General features: G+C 35.5%; 1 protein-coding gene across 2 annotated transcripts in view; it reads right to left on the bottom strand.

The window, feature by feature from the left end:
* Positions 1-23980, bottom strand: part of LOC131591889 (membrane-associated guanylate kinase, WW and PDZ domain-containing protein 2) — a 706821-nt gene that overhangs the window by 470759 nt on the left and 212082 nt on the right. The window lies entirely within an intron of this gene.

Raw genomic sequence — 23980 nt, 5'->3', positions numbered from 1 at the left:
AAGGCACTTCCTGTTTAATTTAGGTTCAGGTATTCAAGTGGATATGATTTTTTTCTGAGGGTCTTTGAAGAGACATCCAATTTAACCTTACCTGGGATACTTCTCCTTTCTGACTTGACAAAAGGTGCCCATAGGAGTGAGATTCAAGTTGGATACATGTAAAACTCGACTGGCTTTTCACCTAAGGTTAGGTGAAAGTAATGAAGGTCTTAATGTAGAGAATGTCTAAAATAATTCTAAAGATACAATCTTATCTAGCAGGAAGTTGTCCAATGTTTTCAACAGCTTCTGATTTCAGTGAAATTGTGGGCTCCAATTTAATGGAAGGCTTTTTTTTTGAGGCATTGGGTTTCAGTGAGCAACTGAGAAGACATCAAAAATGCCACTGAAAAATAAAAAAGTGTGTATATAGTCTGCTGATGAACACCTTTCCAGACAAAGACAAGTGTGTTGCAGTTGATGCAGTACCTGCTCTCTCACCTCATACATTTCAGTCTTTATATCAGAATTTCACAAGGATGTTGTTAAGTCCTGACATCTTCCTCAGAAAACCTGACAGGCTCTCAATTATATATGTCCTGGAGGACACTGGTACAATACCAATTTAGTTTCCTTGGTTACTAACTCATGTAATCATAATGCATATATTTTACCACAGCCTTATTATGACATGCCAAAAAAAACATGTCATTATTCAGGCTGGCAAACACTTAATAAAAAACAGCTGTACATAACTTTAGATTATTTAAACTATTTCAAGCATTCTCTTTTCATTTGATTCAAAGAAAATAGCAGCAGTAAATCAGGGTATGTGCAGAAAAAATCAGGATAATATTAGTTATAATTTTGGCAGTGTAATCTTTATGATTATCTGTGTACAGTGGACTTCAGATGATGTAATAAATGTCAATGTCCTGTTATAAGTTCTGTATGAGCACAAAAGGGATTTGGTTGGACAGAAACAGCTTGATATGTTCTTCACATCTTCACTAGGAAAGAAAAAAATGTCTCAGAGCCATAACTGAAATATTTGCAGTCTCAGGCTTTCATTAGTGTACAATAAGATACTTAACTCAGCTTTTTCTCTTGTTCATTTCTACCTGACGGTAAAAGGATGACAATTTCTTTTTACTTGAATATGACAAATAGGTTTTGTCAAAGTCTCTTTATCTATAGGGTGTTTTCTGACACATAAAATGGATGTCTCTGCAAAGAGCATATCTCACAAAAAGCCAGACTTAAAGGGAGAGTTTACCTTGGGTTTTGTAGCTTTGTATCTTTATCACATTTTGGGAGCTATGAAGAAATGTAAAATAAGTTAAGTATGAGCCATGGAGTTTGAGTGGCTGTGTGTGAGAGCAGACAAACTCCATTAATTTCTACTGCAGGCAGTTGCACTTTCCATTGAACAAGAGTCAATGGAAAGCAGCACTAGTGATGATTTTTCAATTTTTTCCATTTTTTTACACCTCATTGGGGCAGGGAAGTGGTGGTGAGGTGTGAGTGAGGAATTAGCCACAAAATAGCTCTGCCTGCTCTCATCTGCGTTTGGTAGGGCTGCATGCAGTTCAGTCCTTGCCTGTTTTTTAACATCAGTGCTGCTCCTTTTCCATAGGTTGCCTTCAGCCCCTTTTGGAATTAGAAACAGTTGAAGATCACTCACAGAATATATACAAAAGGTTCCATATAAAATGTTGAATGCAAAAATCACTACAAGTGAGACACTGCTGGGACCCCTTTGCTGCAGGGTTTCTTTTGTATGTCCAGCCTCACCTTAGAGAAAAATATTCTAAAGAAAAATCAATTGTAATGCATTTCCTTCATACATACTTCAAAGTGAATTAGGTTTCCTTGATAATTTGGTGCATAAAATATTTGGAAAAAACTACCTTTGTCAAAGATTTTAAAATACTAGCTAAAGGAAAAGATGAACATTCACAAAGGAAAAGCAAAATTAGCACCATGAATGCAAGAGGTGAATGAACAGAATAGTGATTCTGGAAGGGAACTCCGACTTTATGTACCTAGACATCTGTGTTTAAAATGCTTATTTGGCCTGTGTGTATAAATGTTGGAAAGAAAAGAACGTTTTTTTCCCAGGGTAGATGTCAGAATAGATCAAATGCATGGCTTGGAATACACTCAAAAAGAGATCAAAGCAAAACCACAGCTCTACAGTGGGGCAGCCTTGTTGGCCACATTAGAGTTCCCATCACCATTTAATGGGATGTGACCAAAGAAATATTTTGGTACTGATGGAAGCAGTACTCACCGAGATTTGGAATCCCAAAATGATGTTTTGAGGGAAAGGATTATTATGGTAGTGGTAAGCAAAATATAAAGAAAGGAAAGTCCTAGTAGTGTGTGATATGTAAAGCTAAAGACACTAAGAAGGCAGACTGTGAATGCAGTATTCATTACAAGTTCAAAGCTGGTAATAAATAAATTCCACATGTATTAACATTTACATAGATGAGAAGTTCTTGTAAGGAAATCTGCTCACTAGATGTTTGCATCATCTTGGTTGTGTGACTTGGAACAAAATTTTTATTACCTAGAAAGACTAGTTCTTTGGGTGAGGTGTAGAAACAGGTCAATGTGACATGCTTATAACCAGGTGAAAAATGCAACAGCTTTTAGCTCTGCCTGTATCAAGATGATTATACTGTGACTTTGACTGGATGTCCCTTAAAGCAATAAAGGGCTCCTTCAGGAATGAGGAAAAATCTGAGGGAGAGTGAGAAGAGCATAAGGGAAATGAGAAGACAATAATATGTAGGTTCCAGTTGAGAAAGTGAGAAGGGAGATTACACTCCTCTTTCTGTGCATAAATGTAGATCTGCAATGACAGCAGCTGTCACTGCCATTGGTGGGTGATAACAGTGATAGATAATCTAGAAATTCCTGCTTAACTCATGGAGTATCTTTCTGAATCTATATGAAAGACACACATAGTGCAAAGACCATTAGAAGGCCCCCTAGATAGCTTTTAAAGAAATTTTAGATGTTTTCCTTTGAAAGACTGTCATAAATGGAGGCATTATTTTTGAGGAATTTCAGTAATAATTGAGAAATTCTAAAATCCCAAATCAGAAGAACATCTAGAGCATAGTCAATATAAAAGTTAAAATGAGGTTAAAGAGGTGTGACATTGCTGATTTTCTAGATTGGTTTTCTTAGTAAAACACTATGATGCCACAATATGTCCAAAATTTACTATTCAAAGATACGCATCTTTAACAGAATGGTTTAATATGCACAATTGTAATTCAGAAGAAGTGCTGCCGCTTTCTCACAAGACAGAATGTAAAATTTCCTGTGAATAGATTCTGCAATCAAGTCCATTTCTTGATATATCTGGGGCTCTTTTGCACTTAGGTGCAGGGGTTAGCATTCACCTTGTGCTAATGTAAAGTCTTCCCAAAAATACTATTGGGAAATTAATGTTTTTGATGGCAGGTAACAATGTAGCCAACATAAAAACTATTTTTGAAAATAAATATGAAACCCAAAGGCTTTTAATTTTCAATAACCAGAAACAGAGTTACAGAGATTGAAATGAACAAGTTTTACTACTGACCATTCCATAGAGAAAAGGAAAGTAATTATGTTGGGTGATGTACACCCTGTGGATGATGTTGATGACCTAAACAGCCTCAAAATACTTCGTCACCCCATCCATCAGTTACTCCTAAAGAGAACCACTACTTTAAATTCTCTCTTGAGACTTTTGCATCTGAAACTGTAGGAGTAGACACCTAATTCAACATTGTCAATTAAATATTCCTTATTGCTCTTGAGTTCTGGGTAAAAAGGCTTCTATTCAAAATTAAAAAAAGCTTCAGCCTATTAAACTACCAAGGTACTTATCTCTTGTACGATTACATTGATAAATTTTTGTTTTCTGTTTTGGCAATGACTACCTTTGTGAAAACAACCTTTTGGAGATGTGAGAATATTTATGCAATGTATTTGAGGACTGCAGTCACATTCCTTTTACTGTACATGATTTGTTTTACACAGAATATGTGTTTGAAGGTACTTGTGTTTTGCAAAATGTCTCTTTCCCCGAGGATACTCAGTGCATTGGGTGGGTGACCTTCTGCACTGCTGTACTGATGGGATGACATTAAACAGCAGAAGTGTGCTTGATCTGCTTTGTAGAGCTCATTTCTTATAAATAAAAGAAGTTATTAACAATTAACTTGTACAGTTCTGTTCTAAATTAATTTAGACACACATGAGGAAGTGGGAGTGAAATAGAATAAACATAACTTCTCCTCTGGTGTCAGAAAAGGTTTAACATATCAGTCTTTTTTTAATTTTTTTTTTTTTTTTCTTTTTCTGCAAAGGCCTTTCTTCACTAGAAACAGTTGATATGGGAAAGAAAAGCTGCTTGTGTTTATGAATACTCCCTAATTCTGGAACATACCTTTCACTCCATTCTCTAGATTTGTTATATTTTTACTCTACTTATAATGCTTTTAAATCAACAATAGCCTTTAAATAACAGTTTGAATGACACTTTGTACATGACAATCCTTTATGGAGCAATGAACTACTAAAAATCTAAGAGATAGCAAAATAAATTTACCATGTTGTAAAATGAAGGCTTCAGAGAAAAGGCACATTTATCCTTTTATTTTCCACTGAGTATACCACTGATTACCCTAATCTGAAGAGGTCCGTGTTTTTAACAGGAACTGCTAAAACATTAAAGTAGATACATCTGTGTATTGCTTCCTCTATTTCTCACTTACATTAGACACACATAAAATTACAGAAGTGACTACACTGAGAGTAATTGACCATAATTCTCTATACATATCATATCAGCATATACACACTCAGCTCACAGAGATACTTACACCTCTGATACTGTAATAATGCCTTTATATAATGGATTAACATCAGCACTGTTTTGTTGGCTGGCATGAACTGATGACAATCACAAAACTGACTGAATTAGGTCTGAGAAAAAGCTTTTTTTTAAGAACACCTGAGAAATTTTTCATTGTTTCTCAGAGTTTGCATGGTTAAAATTCTATCTTTAAAGTGTTAAAATATCAACAGAATTATCTATGTCCAGTCTTAAACAAAAAAATAAAAAAACAACAAACAAAAAAAAGGAAGTTTCTTTTATATGGGGATGTATGTTTTAGTAATTAAATTCAGTAACTCATGACTTCACTGGCACTGAGGTACATACTGACATGCTTTGCTAATCTGGACTAAAACAAACTCCTACCAAGAATCCCAATCCTGTCAATGGGGCTGTAGCACACAAACACATCACTGAAGGTGAATGGCTGTATCACATACAGGATAGGAATGATCAGCTAAAACAATAGCCTTTTTATCACCAAGTTCAGCTTACAATCCCAGGGAAAATACAAACTAACCTCATTCACGTATTTAAAATTAGTTTCAGTTTGCTCCCTTAAAACCAAAATCCATCAGATTTTCAAAAGTGCCATTAATTTCCAGTCTTAATAGATTCATATTCAGGTTTTATCCCTTGCTTAATTTCTTTTATCTTAAAATTTCTTTTTATCACTCTGGTATACATTCCTGAGACTTTCTATAGAGAGAGAATAAAACTCTTCTTATGTATTGATCTTTACTTTGCTGAAGTAATTAGGCAAAGCTATTCCAGTAAGACAAGAACTTCGCTCTGCTGAGCAGCTCTGTATGTCTTCTAAGTGCTTCTTCCAATTTTACATCCTTCTTGGACATACAAAATAATACAGAAAATTTCAGATGAGGTCTTCCAATCTACCATATAGCAGCTTTACTCTTTCTTATCTCTCCATACTAAACATCACCATGAAATAGACCAATTAATTCTGTGGTGCACTTCCTCAGCTGATATAATCAATTATTTCATAGAAGAACTATCAGATTAGCTTGACCTTTTAAACCCTTTCTGCTGTACTTTTTCTTATTTTCTATTTATTTCTCTGACTTCTCTTTGTCAACACTTCAAACCATTTTAAGTTTTGCTTTTGAAAGAGGTGAGCAAATAAAGAAATAGTTTCCTGAAAGATGTTTTTCTACTAAAATGAGCTATATTTGCTATTATTAGTGTTACTTGTGATGTTATAAATGAACTAAACATTCTGGATATCAAATTTGCAATTTAATATTTAAATTCTACAGATATTCTGTTATGGAGGTAATCTGCTCCCCTACATCCCAAGTCAAGTTTTTGGTTTTGCCCATATCTCAGATGAAATAAGGTTGTTTATTAAAAAAACCGAACAAAACAAAACCACCCACAAAACCCAACCAAACAAAAACCCCTAGAAACAAAACCTCCAAATTTACACACTTCCTCATTTGTCATTTTTTCTCTGTGTCTAGGTTCTAAATGATCCCTACTGATTTTTTTTTGTTTTGTTTTGTTTAAAATATAGCAAATCCTAATCATATCCTCTTAAGGAATCACCTCTCTTCTTTCCTTATTCAATTTCTATTTAGGTGATCAAATAATTAATTTTGTTTCATTTTGTTCTCTGGAGTTCTAATTCATCTCTATTTTTCTCAGTCTTAGTTTTCAACCACTAGAACAGATCTTACTCTCCTGTCTGATAAACATCTTTCCTGTTCCTTGTAGATTCTTCACTTACTATTTATAAATATATATATATATATATTTTTTTTTTTTTAGCTAAACATTGAAACTCTTTTTTATTTTCTTTTACCTTTTCCTGGAAGAAGATTCTGGATGGATTTACATATTCATCTTACAGAAGCTTTACCCTTGGCTGTGAAATTTCCCAAGTCAACGGATTCAGTAAAGCTCCTCACTTTTTCCAGAAAGAACATCTTTTGATAAACGTGTAAATAATGAAAGTATACACTTTAATGTGTGAACATACATGACCTGTCTCTGTGCTTATTTGTTAAAGCATCCTTCAGCCTCGTTTTACTTTATTTGTGTTTTAGCTTTATTTGTGTTCAGCTGAGTCATGCACTCTTACCTTCTCTTATCAAAGGAGAGAAAACTGGAAAAATATGAAAGGCAAACTTTCTTTGTGGAATTGACTGGCATTTCTCTTACCCCACTGATCAAAACACTATTATCTCAGAGCTTGCTGAAAGCTATGAGACATTATCTGAAAATTGATGTTTTGAGCTTAATTCACATATATGTGGTTCACCATTGAAATGATACTTCATATTCTCCTTAGCTGTTACTTCCTCCTGGAGCATAAAAGTGTAATTGAGGGCCCTGACATCTAAGTCACTGAGTTAGTTATAATGCTTTTTGTGCCATAGCCCAACTGAAGATGTTTTTTAACCACAAATTAAGCATTATTTTTCAATGCAGATTATCAAAATGAAACTGAAATTCTTTTTATTCATATAAAATGTGCTTGCATGTGCAAGTGACAATTACTGGATACTTCATGAAACAGTTCTCAGGGCAATGAACACACAATGAATTCATAACACTTCTTACAGTTCTGTCAACCTCTGTTTACATATTTAAAATTATAAACAATAAATTAAATGCATAATAATCAGAGATACTCTCAGCTGAAGTGGAAACCCACTAAGGCCTGTAATAAACTTACAATCACCAAATTTAATTCAAATCTTTATGTCAGAATTGAGTAAGAGATAGGAACTAGATCTTGGTCAAATGTATGGCAGAACTTCCATCTCAGTGAACCTCTATAAGCCAAAACTAATATTGAACTATGGATTATTCATGGACTTATATCTGTATTGATAGTGAGTCTGAAATTTTTGATATTTTTTTTACTCCTTATCTCTTTTTTCACCATCCTTCTATGAAAATAATCAAAATCAACTACCTAATATAAGCCTGAAATACCTCCTCCCCAAAGCTCTCTTCATGGCATTAGAGTACCATTAAGCTTAAGAAATTACTCATATAAAGAATGTTTTAGCATTTTTCTCAATAAATGTTCTTCCTCTTGAAAGATATGAAATCGTACGTTTATTAGCCATAACCATTAAAGTAAAAGTCATGTTTTTAATTCAAAAAGAATAAAAAAAAACCCTGTCCTCTCACAATATTATGGAGTCTTACAAATTTAGTGTTTAACAAAAACACCCTGCTCAAGGATTATAGTGCATATGTATTGTGACTTACACTAAAACACACACCAAGAAATTATTATAGAAAGAGGGCAGAAACAAAACCTGAAACAACTGGGTGTTGAAATCTGTCATTATATGAAGTCTACCTGGAGATGCTTTTTTTTTCAGATCTGAGTAATTTTTTAGATTTTGATTTTGATAATACTAACTAAATACATTTTACTTGATAGTATGTTCCATTTCACACTACATTTGGTAATACGAAATTATTTAAAGAGTCTTTATTAATCTTCATTCACAAGAGACCTACAAAGACTGTTATTTCTCTTAGTTTGTATATGAAAAAAATGATTTTGCAGCAAAAGTTTAGTGACTTTATTAAGTTTGCACAGGAAGAAAGAGGCATGCTAAAATGAAAGCAAATACTTTTGAACCCTAAATAACTTTCCCTTCTAATTACAGGGTGGCCTTGATTTTCTACAGCATGTATCTCTAGATTCAGCATAAAATTCTTGGTCAAATTCGTGTTTCATTTTTGGCATTTGAAATCAGCATATTTCCATTTGCCCCTACTTTGCCTTTCTTGCACTAAACTGATGCTTGCATTTTGCCAGTAACAGAAACCACCACTCTCATGATCACTTATTTGTGTTCAAATTAAACTAAATTAAATTAAACGTGTTTAAATCATTTCACTATTCATTAGTTTGCACACCCTTGGTACATCAGTCATTCTGTGACTAAAATGAACACAAAATACTTTTTCAAGAACATTCTTATATTGGGTCTTCTGACATGTCAATAAAAAGAAGCTGTTCCAACTCCTGGTTAGAACTTGTAAAGGTGAGACTAAAAAAACTCATTGAATAAAAATAAAAAATAATAATAAAAAACCCCAAACAAAAAAAAAATCCCAAAAGAAAACCAAGAAGCTATTCATTCACATGTACATTCTTATTTTGCTCAAATGCTAATATCTTGAGTCAATAAAAATAGAGACACATATATTAGAACCAAAGGTAAATGCCAATGAATGATTAAGATTCAACATTAATTTTGTCATAAATATTTACCCAATCTAGAAAGTTTTAAGCCTCTAAAGATAAAAGAAACTAAATATAAAACCTTTTTTGTTTGCTTTGTAGCAGCAGTCTTCTTTACTGCAACAATTTGGTCAAAACCATCTAATTTCTCATCAGGAGCATCTCCTATATCCCACTTCTTTCCCTCCTGAGGAGTCTGGAGTCATTCCTGGTTCCTCATGAGAGCCATACAGAACCAGGATATGTCTGAGCATCTCTGATTGTAAATTCATGGGCATTTTTTGGTAAGGAACACTGTCTAGTACTGCTGCTTGGATAAAACTCCTTGAATGCTCAGTTCACACTATCATTTAGACAAAAACATCTCTCACATTAAAAAGGATATCAGTGCAATGCATTTCTGAGCTACCCCAGGACTCATCATGCATCTCAAATGCTTCTGAGTTTAAGAGAAACCCTGGAGAAATGTCTGGGATTAAAAGAGCATAATTCACATCAGCTGACAGCAAAAAAATTAATTTCTTTTTCCTTCTCCTTTGACATAGCTTCTCTGTATTTTTTAAAGAATGCTACTGACTTTTCCAGTTGATACCTAAACACCTGCTTGGCACAAAGATCAGGAACTATTTCTCTCATATGTTATTATTTCATGACTCACATAAGCTTGACAGAACTGCTGTAAATAAATATAATCTCAATTTTATGAACACTGGGCTAGATATGCTCCTAGCAAGCTCTTGCTGTTTCAGAATCTTTATTTATCTTTGTTTTCTGTCTCACTCAAGGTTTCTAGCTGAAACTGCCAACACCTATTTTATTATTTTTCTTCCCTCCAGCAAAATCCAAATGATTGCATAAAATTAATTAACAATTTGAAAAAGTGTAAATTTATGGGAAGAAAGTCTCTCTGAGCATGACAACTAAATTTTTTCTTTTAATATTTAAAGCAATACTGGGCTTTCCATAAAGAAATTGCTTCAGTCTTCACATTTACTGAGAGCTGTAGTTATTTCACATTAAAGGGAGATTGAAAACTTCATTTTTTTTCCCATATACTGTTTAGCAGAAAAGGTAGGATAAAAATAAACAGAAGCAAAGTAAGTAAAAAGTCTAATTTTTTAAAAATCACCCTTAAAATGTTATAATTTCCTGTGAGGAAAAAAAAAAAATATAAGTGGTTTGCGACTATATCTACACTGTAACTTACGACAGAAGAAAATTACTACACTTATAAACCACAGCACTAAAAATTAGGAAAATGTCATAGTTTTGTCTTAATTCATGTTCTTTCTTATTTCTCTTATAATGAAATCTTTAATAATTCTGTCACACATTACTTTCCCCACAGCTTTTCTCCTTCAGTCTAGTAAAAAACATAACCTCTTATTTTGATTTTCCTTAGAGAACCAAGTGCTCTCCTTTTCCATCTTCCCTGCTGCTGTCTCTGAACCCATGATCACTGTGCAGCCTCATCTCACACATTCTTAGTCCTTATGCAGAAAACCAGCATGAACAAGCATTAAAAAAACCCAAAAAACCCAGCAAAAACCAGCATAAAAAAACTACTGTCTTTCTCCAGTATCTGCTGTTCTTCCTTTGGAGGAAATAGAAACATCTTTCCTATGTGAACAGGGCTGGCCCAGGGTCTCACTGCTCCACTTCTGTTTTCAGAAACACATGTGGACTAAAACAGCCCCATCAAAATACTGTTTATGAAACGAGACCACACAGAATTTCATTTTCCAAATTGCCTTTAATTGTGATCAGAGCACCTGGGTTTAGCTGTGAAGCCTGCACCGGTTTTGCAAAGGTAAGAATAGGTACATCCTCAATTCCAGCGGCACTCAGGCATGCTATTGCTTATTATAGTGCTTAAGCCACAACATGACATTTATTCTCAGAGGTAAAGGCCAAAGAAATAAATAAGGAGAAGCAACAGAAACAACCTTGGCAAAGGTATCCCTTCCTAGGCAGAAATCATGACAATCTCCACCATGCTGCAAAATTAGCCTGCAAAGTGAATTATTTCAAAACCATAAAAATGAACTAATACAGTTCTCTTAATTTAAACATCGGGGTGAGCACTGGGTTTTGGGCTTTTTTTGTTTGTTTTTAAACTATGACAATCATAATAACAGTACATTATTTAAAGAAAACAATAAAGCTGCTCCTGCTTTTCAGATTTGCAACTTTTTACAGATCTATGCTTAAACTTTTAGTTAATTTCTTTTGTAATTGAAAAGAACAAAACAATTTACAAGTCTCTTCAGAAAAATGCTACAAAACTTTAATTATTTTGATATTTCAGGAACATATTTAGCTCAACATTGAATAAAGATGTGCCAATCTACACCAGTAACATCCAGAGAACTGGATGCTGGATTACTCTGCTGGGGCAGAATAATCATTCAGAAAAGGAACTTGATGCTTCCTGGCTATCATAACAAGGTTAAAGCCTGAAACGATGCTCATTTCTGAAAATCCACCACAATAATGAAGTTATACTGATTGACATCAGCAGAGAAATTGTTCCTGATATATTCAGACTACTGGAAACTCAAGAGTAGTAACTTAAAATTCATTGTACAGAATAAGTTGCAGAAGAGGATGAGAAGAGCTCTACCTGCACATCTAATTCAGCTGTTACATCAGCAAGGCACAGCTTTTGACCCCTGTTCCACCAAAGTCCCTGTGAACACTACACTTTAAACCTTGATCTTGCAAGGTGCTGTGTGTGGCCCAGCAAGGATGTATGGATCCCTTCACATCTGCAACCCATGCAGACATTGCATTGTCTCAATGTGCAGGAATACAACAACTGCATAACTCCAGGCACTATCAACAGGGAACAGCATGTATCATAATTAATATAACATTTTCATAGATTGAAGCACCAGGGGATAAATAGAAAATTCAGCCTTTTTAGAAAAGAAATATAATTGTTAGGCATGCTTTAGTTGTCAGGCACTGAATTTTCATTTGAATAATACAATTTAGCAGAAAAAAACCCACCAAACAAACCAGATGAAACAGAAAAGAATATTAAGAAGTTAAGAAGGGGTTTATCTGATTGCAAACCCTTTACTTTGCATTCATGTAAAATAGTCTGCTTCCTCAAATCACCAAACTGCTCTAATAATGATTTTCACTTTCCTGGCATTACTCATCTGAAGTATCTTACAGGATCCTGGCCCATCATTCAGGTGTTAGCCATGAACAATACATGATAGGAGGATACCAAATCAACAGTATTACTGCAGCATTACTGGATACAGTGACATTTAGACAACCAAATCCTCACCTCTGTGGACAGCAAACAAGCTGAAACTCCCAGCAGAGTGGTACTGGTGCCTGCAGAGAAGGAACAGGCAGGTGATGCTCACATAATTTTGGCCTTGATGAGGGAACCCATGAGGTGAGAGCAGACTGATTATCAGTACTCGTCTCTCCCCTGCTGCAGAATTTATTGAGGAGCTAGAGGGTGAGAGGAAGGTGAGGGTGAACTCTTTACTGCTAGTCTCTTCCACACTTTAGGGCTGTGACTGGTTTCTTCTGCTAAAGCTTTTTAGTGACACAGAAGGAGCAGTATATTGCCCAGATTTAACAGCAGCAGGCCAGAATCCCAAATCTAACAAGGACAATGAGAATAAAACCAAAACTCTGGCTCCTAATATTATAAATAATGCTACATACAACATGAACAAAAAGAACAAAAGAAAAAACAAAACAAAACAAAAAACCCTCACAACAAAAAAACCCAAACAAAACCAACAAACCATACCAAAATAGACAACCACAACAGCAAAACCCCAAACAACTGAACAAACAAAAACAAAACCAAAACATCCAAACTCCCAAAATCCCTTCAAAAAATCTGTGCTAAGAGACATATATAAAATATTGCCCTGATATAATACTGCAGAATAATATTTGCCAAGTTGCTGTAGTTCTTCAACTTCCAGAAGTGAAAACTGGGCTATATCATTCAGATATAAACTTGGAAGCACACGTCACTGATAAATAAGCTTGGAAGTAACTTTTGTAGGAGATGTATGGAGTAGTGGAGACAAACAAATGGAACATTTAACTACATCATGTTTTTAAAAGTGGAGGTGAAGGGAAAGAAATCCCTTCCCAGCAGCCTAGAGCTTCACTATTTTCCATTCATCTCCGTCTGTGTTTTTCTGGCACAGACACAGCCATCACCTTGAAATGCTCTAGGACTGTGCACTGTTAATGAAGACACTCCATACTGGCCAAGGAACTCGTATTCCACATTTTCTCTGATGTCTCTTTGGGGTATGAAGGGAGACTCCAGCACCCTGTGGAGTGTTGCATGGGGACAGATTCCTCTGTCACATGCTGCAGCACTGCACAATACTGTCTGAACAGGGACAGAACACAGCCACGGGGAACACAGCAGCTCTGCACAGTGAGGTACACACATGGTCTGACCCAAAGAAACAGATCAACATTTTACATGTTCCTCTCTCTCACTAAAATCCCTTCTCTTTTTGCACTGATACAACACTAAATTAGAAGCAGTTGCTGTGAACCCGTTTAAAACACCTCTGCTGGACCACATAAGAGGAAGAAAAGATATTTTCTATCTTGTGACATGATCTGCATCAGAATAAAAGTGGAGTGGAAGAATGCAGTGCCAGAGCACTAAAGAGCCTCCTGTGAATGACTTCTGGAACAATCAGATTGAGTCTTGTTTCCGTAATTATTCACTGGTTTTTTTTATTTCTGTGTACTACTACACCTTTATTAATCCTTCTGTCCATGAACGTGATGTGCTTTGTGCTTGAGTTTAATGGACCTAAAGACATCAATTTGTTCAAGCTTTAGCTTTGAAGGATTGTTAGTGTTGTGCAGATCACATCTTTATAAGTCCTACATGGACTCATACAATGAAAGAAAATTAAGCTGCTATAAACCTCACTGTATTATCTGGGGAAGAGATGCATTATTTTCCAACCTGCAGAAAGCTAAGGCCTGAAATAATTTAGCAAAACTCTACAGGAGACATAGAGAATGAAATTAATTCTCACTTCAACTCAATGAAAGTTCATGATGATATTTCACTTGAACAGTAAAAATTGTGCTCCAAGTTATGACTGTTCCTCTGTACATTTCCTACATAATTTTCCTTATGTTCTTACCCAGTGGGTTAAAATCATCCCTCAAGTGACTTACAGCTTGTTTTCACTGTTTAAGCCAAGCTCAGGTGATAGTTTCCTTCCTTTAAGACTGGTCAGAGCACAAATGGGTAAATAAATAGTAATCACATCAGAAAAACTCCAATAAATGAAATACAAAGCCTTTTCTTTCCAACTTCAAGTATATTTTTAACTGAATTTAAGATGACCTTAAGTCTAAAACAATTATCTAGTTTCAGACTGAGTATTAACAAAAGTCAGGAAACTGTAGAAAGTATTTAATTTATCACACAAATGTTTATAAATGCACCTTCTACAGCTACCTTTGCTATTCCCTCCACCACCCAAAAGGCTTCACAGATGATTGCCTCATTGTCTGATACTGTGTCATGTACCTGAGACCTGTGAGGTGTCACTCCATAGGAGCACAGAAGGTGCATTTTTTGGTCAGAGCTTACTGTCTCTCCAAATCCATCATTATCCTTTCAAAATGTTTAAAACTTCTGCCTAGTCTTTGGTAACAGGTTATGAGCACAGACATTTCCAAAGCAGAAAAAAACCACAACTTGTTACTGCTCTTTGCAGTCTATGACATATTGTGTTGCTAACAATGGCAACAATGCTGTGATCCTCAGGAAGCTCTCACCCAAGTCAGGAAAGCTTTTGCCTTCCTATGAGAGCATGATCTGGCCTCTGGCCATAATGCAGTTAAACACACACCCTCAGCAACCCTCCGTGTTCTAAACTCAGTAAAAATCACCATTAGAAGGGTGCAGTGACTAATGAGCTGACTCACGTTTCACTTTGCATCAACCAGGACCCTAGGTCCTTTCTGTGGCACTGCTGTCCATCATCTCGTTCCCCAGTCTGTCTGTACATCCAAGGTTGCCCCATCCGTTGTGCAGATTCTGTCACTTTCCCTTGCTGAACAAACCCTTCTGCTTTGCTTTTCCATTTTCCTTTATGTTCATCTTTCAAGCTTCCTTGTTTCATAGAAGAGAGAACTTAAATCGGAAGCCTTTTTCTTTTTAAAAAATAAACCTTTAATCTTTATTCAGAATTCTCTTTTATGATGCTAATGGAGGATTATACAAGAACTAATATTTTCTCATGTTTATTATTGTTGCTCAAATCTTCCACACTTCATAAAGATGGACAAAGAGAGACAATATAATTGGATCTTGCAGAAGCTGCCTCTTTTTTTTAGACTTTACTGCTTTTTCAGAATTTTAAAATAATTTCAATAAAGTAGGAACAACTTAACAGAAATAGTATTTTTTTTATACTTAGAGCCTGGTTACTTCCCTCAAGTGTGTAGGGAAAAATGCTTGTAGAAACACACTGCCATGTGAGCTTCTAATATGGTTTTTAAATGCATAAGCTAGTGGAAGCAAGGTCCCACTAAATCCTTCCGATGTCTTGGGGATTTTTTTCAGTTCAGACTGAACAGTTCTGTTCCAGGACAGAAATAACCTTTTATCTTACTCAGAAGATTCTGAAAATTAAAACTCTCTGAAAAAAACCACTAGACATACCAGAGCTGAGAGATACAAATTGAGGATAATGACAGGAAAGGAGTAATTAGATGCTCTCTTTTTGTGAAGATGATGAAAGGAAGGATTTTCTCCAAAATTCATCACTTTCTTCCAGGACATTGCATTATAAAGTACAAAAACAGAACAACAACTATTCTCTGACAGTTTACAGTCCAGAGTATAAAATTGTTTCTGGCTCCAAGTGCCATGTTTCTGAGTCAGTGCAATTTTAATTGTGCATTTAAATAATAGTTTGTTGGTGCCCGACTCTTAATACAAGTACAGATGTGTTTGCATTGTAGATAGAAATGACTGATGATCTCACGGCAAGTTTTGAAGCTTTATAGGAAATAATAATTATTTTTGAAGTACACAAAGATAAGCTGAAGATTAGATAATATATATGACAGTTAACCTCATTATACATGATATGCAAGGGGGAATAATCTTTGTCTTGGTAATTGATGGGGAACTTTACATTTCACATATTCCTTGAATGAAACCCTGAACAGTAGAATGACTCACTACTCAGCTGTATCTTTCACCATGTCCTCACGGGACTCAGAAGAGAGAAAGAGAGAAATATGAAACCAGCCTGATTTTTATCCTATTCTTGAGAAGGTAGCTGCACTAGCTTATCTAGAGGACATAAACCTTGAAGTATATTTGGCAATGTGCCTTTCTTGTTGTATGGACTAAAGTTACAAAGGTCCATGCTCTAAGCATCAACTTTGGTTAAAGCCAGCTTCTTTAACCTGTGTAAAACCGACAGCCTGAAGTCACAAGCTTCCTGTCCCTGACCAGTTACGGCAGGCTCAGAGTCAGACACCAAACCATGAGCTTTCTGAGCAGGGACTCAGACAGGGATTAGAAATATGGAGCCAACAGCGTGCAGAGGCTCAGAACCACTCAGCATTTTAGTGAAAGTCAAAGCAGGACATCTCTAAGGGAACAAGAGAATTTTTTTATAGATGCTGCTACTATGAGGATATTGTATATAAAAGTGACTTCTACTTTTTCGTAAGAAAGGAAATCTTGCCAAATCACCATTTTGAGTGCCCCCATAGCATACAATTCCCAATGAATTAAAGGTAATTAAACAACAGCCTGCTCTCTGGGTTCTAAGAGCTCTTCAAGAAGGAGTACAACGCAACATGCATTTCCCAATTAAATGAAGTGTTCTGTGAAATAAATGAATCATAACAGGGCAGAACTTTACTGCAAGATTTCTGACACACCTGTGATCAGGAACGGCTCCACAGATTCTTCTGGAGAAAAAAAGCATCAGTTTTTGTACGAAAACTGATTTTTAAACTTTGATTTAAAGCTCTAAACCAAACCAAACCAAACCAAAACAAAACAAATGTTTCTAAGTTTCTCTATATTAACAAATGTCAGATGAAATAACTGGTCAAGCATCTACTCAAGTCAATACCAACAAGAGTTGAAGAAAACATAGCAGTACCAAGTTGAAAAAGAAAGCTCAATAACCAGTCAAAATCAAAAATGGGACTCAGAAATTACAGATGAGTTAAACTGAGTGCTGGTGTACATTTTGTCACAAGCTAAAGGCCACTACAACACATGTGGAGTCTGACCTTCAGCATCCTTGAGAAAAATTTCATGTTTTCCTACATAAAAAATGATCCACTATTTTTGTGAGCAATGTGAAAATATCTTAGCAATGTATAACAGGTATTATTGATTAGTTTCAACAATGATGCATTGATAAAATACTAGCAAACGTAATTTATTGTGAAATTTAGTGGTAAAAAATTTGGTCTCTTAACTGAAAAGGATAGTGTTTTCTAGACCCTATAATATAAGTCCATGCAAGCTTTTAAAATTCAAAGACAAGAATTTAAAAGCCAAAATTACAACACTGCTCTGCATTTAAATCCAGATCCCTACATTCATTTGAAATACAGAGGTCTGGAACCTCTGCATTATTCTAATTATTTCTTTTCCAATCAAAATATATTTCTGCCATCTCCACAGTAAGAAAGTTTCTCTATTCAGATTCAATGGAATAAATTTGACAGAATTATTTGAATAATCCAAAATAGATTGATAGCTAGTCAAGAGGTTGATGTGTTAATAACGGTAATACGTTAGAAAAAGAAAAATGCATTAGGTAGAATCAAAACCTGGAGATAAAGGAGAAATAAAAAGTTTTGACAAACTGTCATGGGTCAAAACAGGACAGCAGAATCCTCAGGATACATGAAAATAAAAGGAAATGCAGAAAAGGAGTTTCCTCATAACAGTTTTTTAGCCAGCGAATTACAAATTAATCTCACCCCTGTTGCTGAAACCAAAGTTTTATTCACTCTTAGGTCTTAAGCATCTCTTCAGGTGTTACAGCACCTATGTAATCTTTATTCTCTGATGGTTTTTCTTCTCAAAGGGATTTATTCTAGTCAGGGTACTTGTGAATCTAAAACATGGTGCCACTAGAGACACTTGTCCATTGACCTGGGCTTATTATGCACAGAAGGTTGAAATTATTTTTTTTTTTTAAGACACAGAAAATATGCAGAAAGGTGTGCCTTCTTCTGTGCAGGTGGGAAAACCTTAAATCTTGAGAAAAGATCTAATTTTGTATAGTCTCATTAATGTAATTATTGACCTTTTTAAATGAAGGGAGTGGTGGCACAGAGCAGTGTCTAAACAACCCAAGAAGGACCTGGGGTGCAGCGGGTCTGAGGAGGCTCCTGAACTGCAGGTGCACTTCAGAGACATAAACATGAGAAACTGGTTATTTGGTGAACTTGGCCAAGTGTTTACCAATTCACATAAATTTCTCAGTATGCACCAGATGATCTATTCATGAGGATGCCCATCATCACTACCACACATTTGCTTTTGTATGGCTGTAGCTGAAAGCCCCAGAAGACAGAAAATAACAAAAGAAGCACATCTTCCCAAAATTGATATTGGACCTTTTTATACAATGATGCAGATATAGATTTAGTAGTTTAATTTGTCATTCAATTAAGACTATTGATTCTTTTACACAATTATTTTATTTTAATTTTTTTGTTGTTGTTGTTATTCTGGATTTCTAAGGACAGCTGCTGGTGTTCCATGCTCACTGTTCAGTTTTTCTTCAGTTAAAAATCACCAAGTAAAGATTGGTATCCACTGTCTCTGACAGCTTATTTTCTCTAGACTGAGAGAAAACACAGATATTTAGAGCAGCTCAGCTTACCTTAAGAAAAAAATCAATTTTTAACCTATTTGACTGAAGATGGAGGCTAAATTTATCTAGAGGATATATTTTAAAATCTTGTAGCATCAAAAGGCAATTTGGAAAGATCATGTAAGAAATAAAAAATGCTTCAGAAATCATAGGAATGCTTACATTCAATGTTGCAAGCTTTGTTCATCATATTTGTAATTCTTAAATTTCTAAGATACTTTCTAAGTAAATTTCTAAGATACTGCAACCAGCACAGTGCGGCTCTCATTTCACATATTTACCTGATTTTACTCAAGATGCCAATGATTTCACTTTAAGTACACTTTGGAGGTGTGGTCCATGAGATACATAACAACAAAAACATTTTTAAAGAGCTCTGCATTGCTCTGTTCTGAGCCATCACAGTCTAAGCAATAGCTAACAATGGAAGAATAAAGAAGTCACTGAAGTAAGGTAATGTTATTCCCAGTGATGCAGACATTTCTTGGCAGCATGGTATGCTAAGTACAGGTTATTTTATCCTACCAATAGCTCCATATGACGCCAAACTGGCGGCTCTTTCACTGACAGTACCTCTTGTAAGATACTTTTGACATGAACAAATTTGTAAGGAAAAATATACCATTGGAGAAAGTCTCATCAATGTGTTCACACATTTCCCTTTGAATTTTCTTGGCTATATACTTTTTAGAAGAAAAAAAGTATTTTTCAAAAAAAAATTGAAAGGCTTCATATTTGTTCAAATATGGATTAGTCAGGTATACCTCACAACCTTATCCAGAGCAGCAGAACAATGCACAGGGAGCTTCTGAGTTTGGGCTACCCTCAACAAGTACAGAGTTATTGCTCACTTGAATTCTGCAACTCTTTTCTCAGCTTCGAAATTAGAAACCTCATATGAAAACCTAAGCATGTAATATGGATTTAATTCAGTATTTACCAATTATTGTGACCAAAATAAAAGGTTTTAGAAGAAACACAAACTATGAGTCACCTATCATTGGGAAAGTCTTACAGACTCCCAGAAGTTCTTTATTTCTGATGGGTATCCACAAAGTAGACTATAAATGACTAAGGTTTGCCAATCTATGACAGTTCTCTGACAGTGGGAAAGACCTTGTTTGTTTTGCACTGTTTTGCAGATGGAGATTTCTTCAGGTCTGAAAGTGTAAATTCCCCTGCAGCCTCAAGTATAAACATATTTTATTGACTTTAGTATCACCAAAATATAAGCTAATTGCTCTACTTTTACTATATATGATAAATAAACCAACACCCAGAAAATGTATCACTCCATGTACATTTTCTTCTGGGAAGAGGACCAGACAACAAACATAAGCATGCTGCAAGATATAACATTTCAACAGTACATAGACAATATTGCAGCACGTGGGTTAAATTTATATATAGACCAGACTATATTAAAATGCAATACAACAGAACTATATTTGAAAATGAGGCTCTAATTTATATTGACTCAAAATGACCTAAATCTAAATATTCACAGAAGATGGAAAAAAATAAGTCACAGCAGAAGTGACTTATGTGACTTATTAAGTGTTCATAGGTGTGATATTTGCAATGCAGTGTTAATTATATTCACCTAACACAAAGCACCCATGGCATCAACAGGGAAGTGACAAAAAGGAGGATCTGTTATCATGATTTGGTATGTGGGAAACAGCTGCTCATAATGATTCCATTTTTTGCCCCTAGTCACTCACATACAGCATATGGCTCAGTCACAAAATTAATTTTTTTTCCTATGCTGCTGATAAATGTCTTAAATAAAACATCCTCCCTTCAATTTCTGTGCTAATGGTAATACTGAAATATCCAGTGCTGTAAGGCTCCAAACCTCTCCATTCTTACATCATTCCTTTTTTTTTTTTTGTCAACTCAAAGACTAGGAGGGAAGCTTCTTCATCCCCATAATGTTTTTAAAGCTATTTTCCCCCATTTTCACTGTTCAGAAAGCATTCATGGGCTGCATCCTCCTATGGTGCAGCAGGAAAGACCAGTTCATCTGAGCTACTGTCAGTATGAGGTTATATCCCAGAAGATATCAATGAGCTTCTCTCCCTGCTTTTCTGTATTGCAGGACAACCACAATAGTGCTCCTAAATATCTTCAGGAGTAAGTTTAGGATATGAAAAGTGCTAAAATTCTACACAACAGGAAAAGGGGAAGAAAATGCAGGACACAGACTTTAGCTAGGTCTTCTGAAAGTGGAAAATGAGGAACTTTTCTTTCCCCGAAAACTGCCTTGTTAATGTCTGCATCCTGACTGCTGCAAATACCATTGTACATCTCACCCTGGGATGTATGCATATCATTCCTGCTGGCAATGCTGGGAAAATCAATTTCATATGCACTGAGAACTGCAACCCTTGTGGAAGGCAGCATTTGACTCTCAGGGTTACACGGTCATTTCTAATTTAGTAGAAAGGGGCACTGCACTAGCAAAAATAGAGAAATGTAAGGATCACGAACCCAACCAATTCATCCCATTCCCAGGGGATACAATTTCTGAGGGGAGAATTGACCCATTATCCTCACATCATGTGATTCTGGCCCATCTACTCTTTGGTGTACACAGGGATGTACACTTGTATAATAGACAATTCAAAGTCTTACCTAGAATCACTGAGTTATTGGATGGTATGGGATTGGAAGATCATCAAGTCCCAAAATCCCCTCACAATGGGCTGGGACACCTGCCCCTAGAGCTGGTTGTTTAAAGACTTATCCAGCCTAGCTTTTAACACTGCCAGGGTTGAGTCCAAGGCTAAACCTTACCCAGTTTCTAGTAAATACTAGTTCAGTTGTCTAACTTGAGCTAGCTTATCCTGATTTAAAACAGCTATGGATTCGTTCTCTGCTTCCTGGTTTCACAGAGAATACTCACTCATAAATGCAAGTGAAAGATGACTTAATCTAATCTAGAAGGCTGAGAAACCCATGTTCATGCCCACTCCACTGCTGGGGCCAGTGCTTCCAGTGTGAACAGAAAAACCCAAGGTAAAAACTCTACAAACCCTCTTATGGTTTTACTGGCAATCATGCCTCTGTAACAGCAAAGATTGTAGATGAAATTTTGTTGTCACATATTTTTCTTTTTTTTTTCCTCTTCGTGTTACAACCTTGTCATTGGAAATTAAGTCAATGCTGCCTACAGCTGGGTTTCCCTCTCTACTTTTCTGCACAAGAATTTGAAAAATATGGGTGCTGCTTTTGCCATGTTGGCATCTGTTGCAATATCTGTAATAAGCTCATGGTTAGGTGCATTCATGAAGTGAACTTGTGGGCAGTGGTACAGTCAGGTAAACATTACCACTGTATACTAAGGACAGTGTTAGGACAACCAACCAGTACTCTTAGATTATGTACAGAGCTTAAAAACAAAATACTGCCCAGAGCAGAAGATTTTGAATACCAGTGTTATTGAAAGGTAAGTTTGTAATTCAAAAATTAGTTAAGTTATATGAAAATAAACAATCAGGTGAGAACATTTTCCCTCCTAGGAATAAATTCTAGGGACAGAGTAAAATTGCATTAAAAAAAGATTCGCCACAATTATGATTTAGAGAAAATTTGGGTTGAAAACTATGTGATGGTGTTCTTCTTATTTGACTGATTATGAAAAATCCTTTAGCTAACCATAAATCATCCTATCTGCATTTGAACATTTCATTTTTTTTTAATACTCACTTTTAAGAAGGATTACTTTCATAGAATTTTCAATAACATTTCGAAAAAAATATACCAATTAAGCACTATGGGGGATTTTTTGTGTTGTTTTGTTTTTGTTTTGTTTGGTTGGGGTATTTTTGTTTGTTTGTTTTTGTTGGGTTTTATCGCTACCTCTACTACTGAAAAGAGTCCTCCACTCTTCAAGAATATAAGAACACACCAGGTTACCCAGCAAATCAGCACCTGCCATTTACAACACTACAGTATATTTCAAACTGCAGATTTTACTTAGTCAAATATGCTCATTATATAATACAATAATGACCTAAGAATTTAACAGCCTAAGGTGACACAGAAGATGGAGAAGTCACAGCAATAAGGAAAGGTTGTGCTGTTTACAGACCAAATTAGTCTTTGTGGTTGTAGTATTGCATTTTGAATGACAAATTTGCTTCTGTGACTATAGTATCTTACTTGAGGCATGAGAACACTTTATTATTGCCTTGAATGAAAACAAAACAACCTCAAAAAATACTCATTGTGCCCATATCACTGACAGATGGTGTCTGTCATACAGGATGTGTGTGCAGTAATTGCAATATTGTTGTATTTTTATTCTTCTTTGACCTGGACCTGTGGCACTAATGAGCATGGACTGGGGTAATAATAAGAATACACTTAGGCTAATGATGCTCCCAGACATCCTTGGAAGTGAGATTTAGTCTCAAAACTTTTTTGTAATTACATTTCCAATACAGCTGTAATGTTTCTCAGCATTTTCAGACAAACCTAATTTATCACAAATCTCACATAAATATAACATTTTTTGTTTTCTGCATACAGGTAATAACTTCTAAATGTTTTTCTCCACCTTCCCTTCTGATCAGTTGCAAATGGAACATTAGAAATTAGGCATTTATATTTATTTTTTTAGGAGGAGCTTTTCAAAGCTCCATTCTTTAATATTATGAAAGAAAAAACATACAGTACCATTCACAAAACTCAGCTTTCAAAGGGCATCCACCCACTACCATAGAAATAGCACAGTACACCTCCCTCTGCCTATCATTCCAGTGTCAAGCCTGTAAGTTCAAAAGTGCACCCCTTTTTTGCCAAAACCAGAAGACCCTTTTTATGTCTGCTAAGCAATTATTTTATGAGGGAAGAATAATGGAACTTCAGTCCATGTAAAATGATATGTTGTCTGTCAGCCAAGTGGATCTGTTCTGAAAGGCATGGCCCTGACATTTGGACATGGCTTGTGTGACTCTG

This window comes from Poecile atricapillus, chromosome W (assembly GCF_030490865.1).
Source record: "Poecile atricapillus isolate bPoeAtr1 chromosome W, bPoeAtr1.hap1, whole genome shotgun sequence".
Classification (NCBI taxonomy): Eukaryota; Metazoa; Chordata; class Aves; order Passeriformes; family Paridae; genus Poecile; species Poecile atricapillus.
The sequence above is the reverse complement of the archived record's forward strand: the minus strand, read 5'-3'. Positions and strand labels throughout refer to the sequence as shown.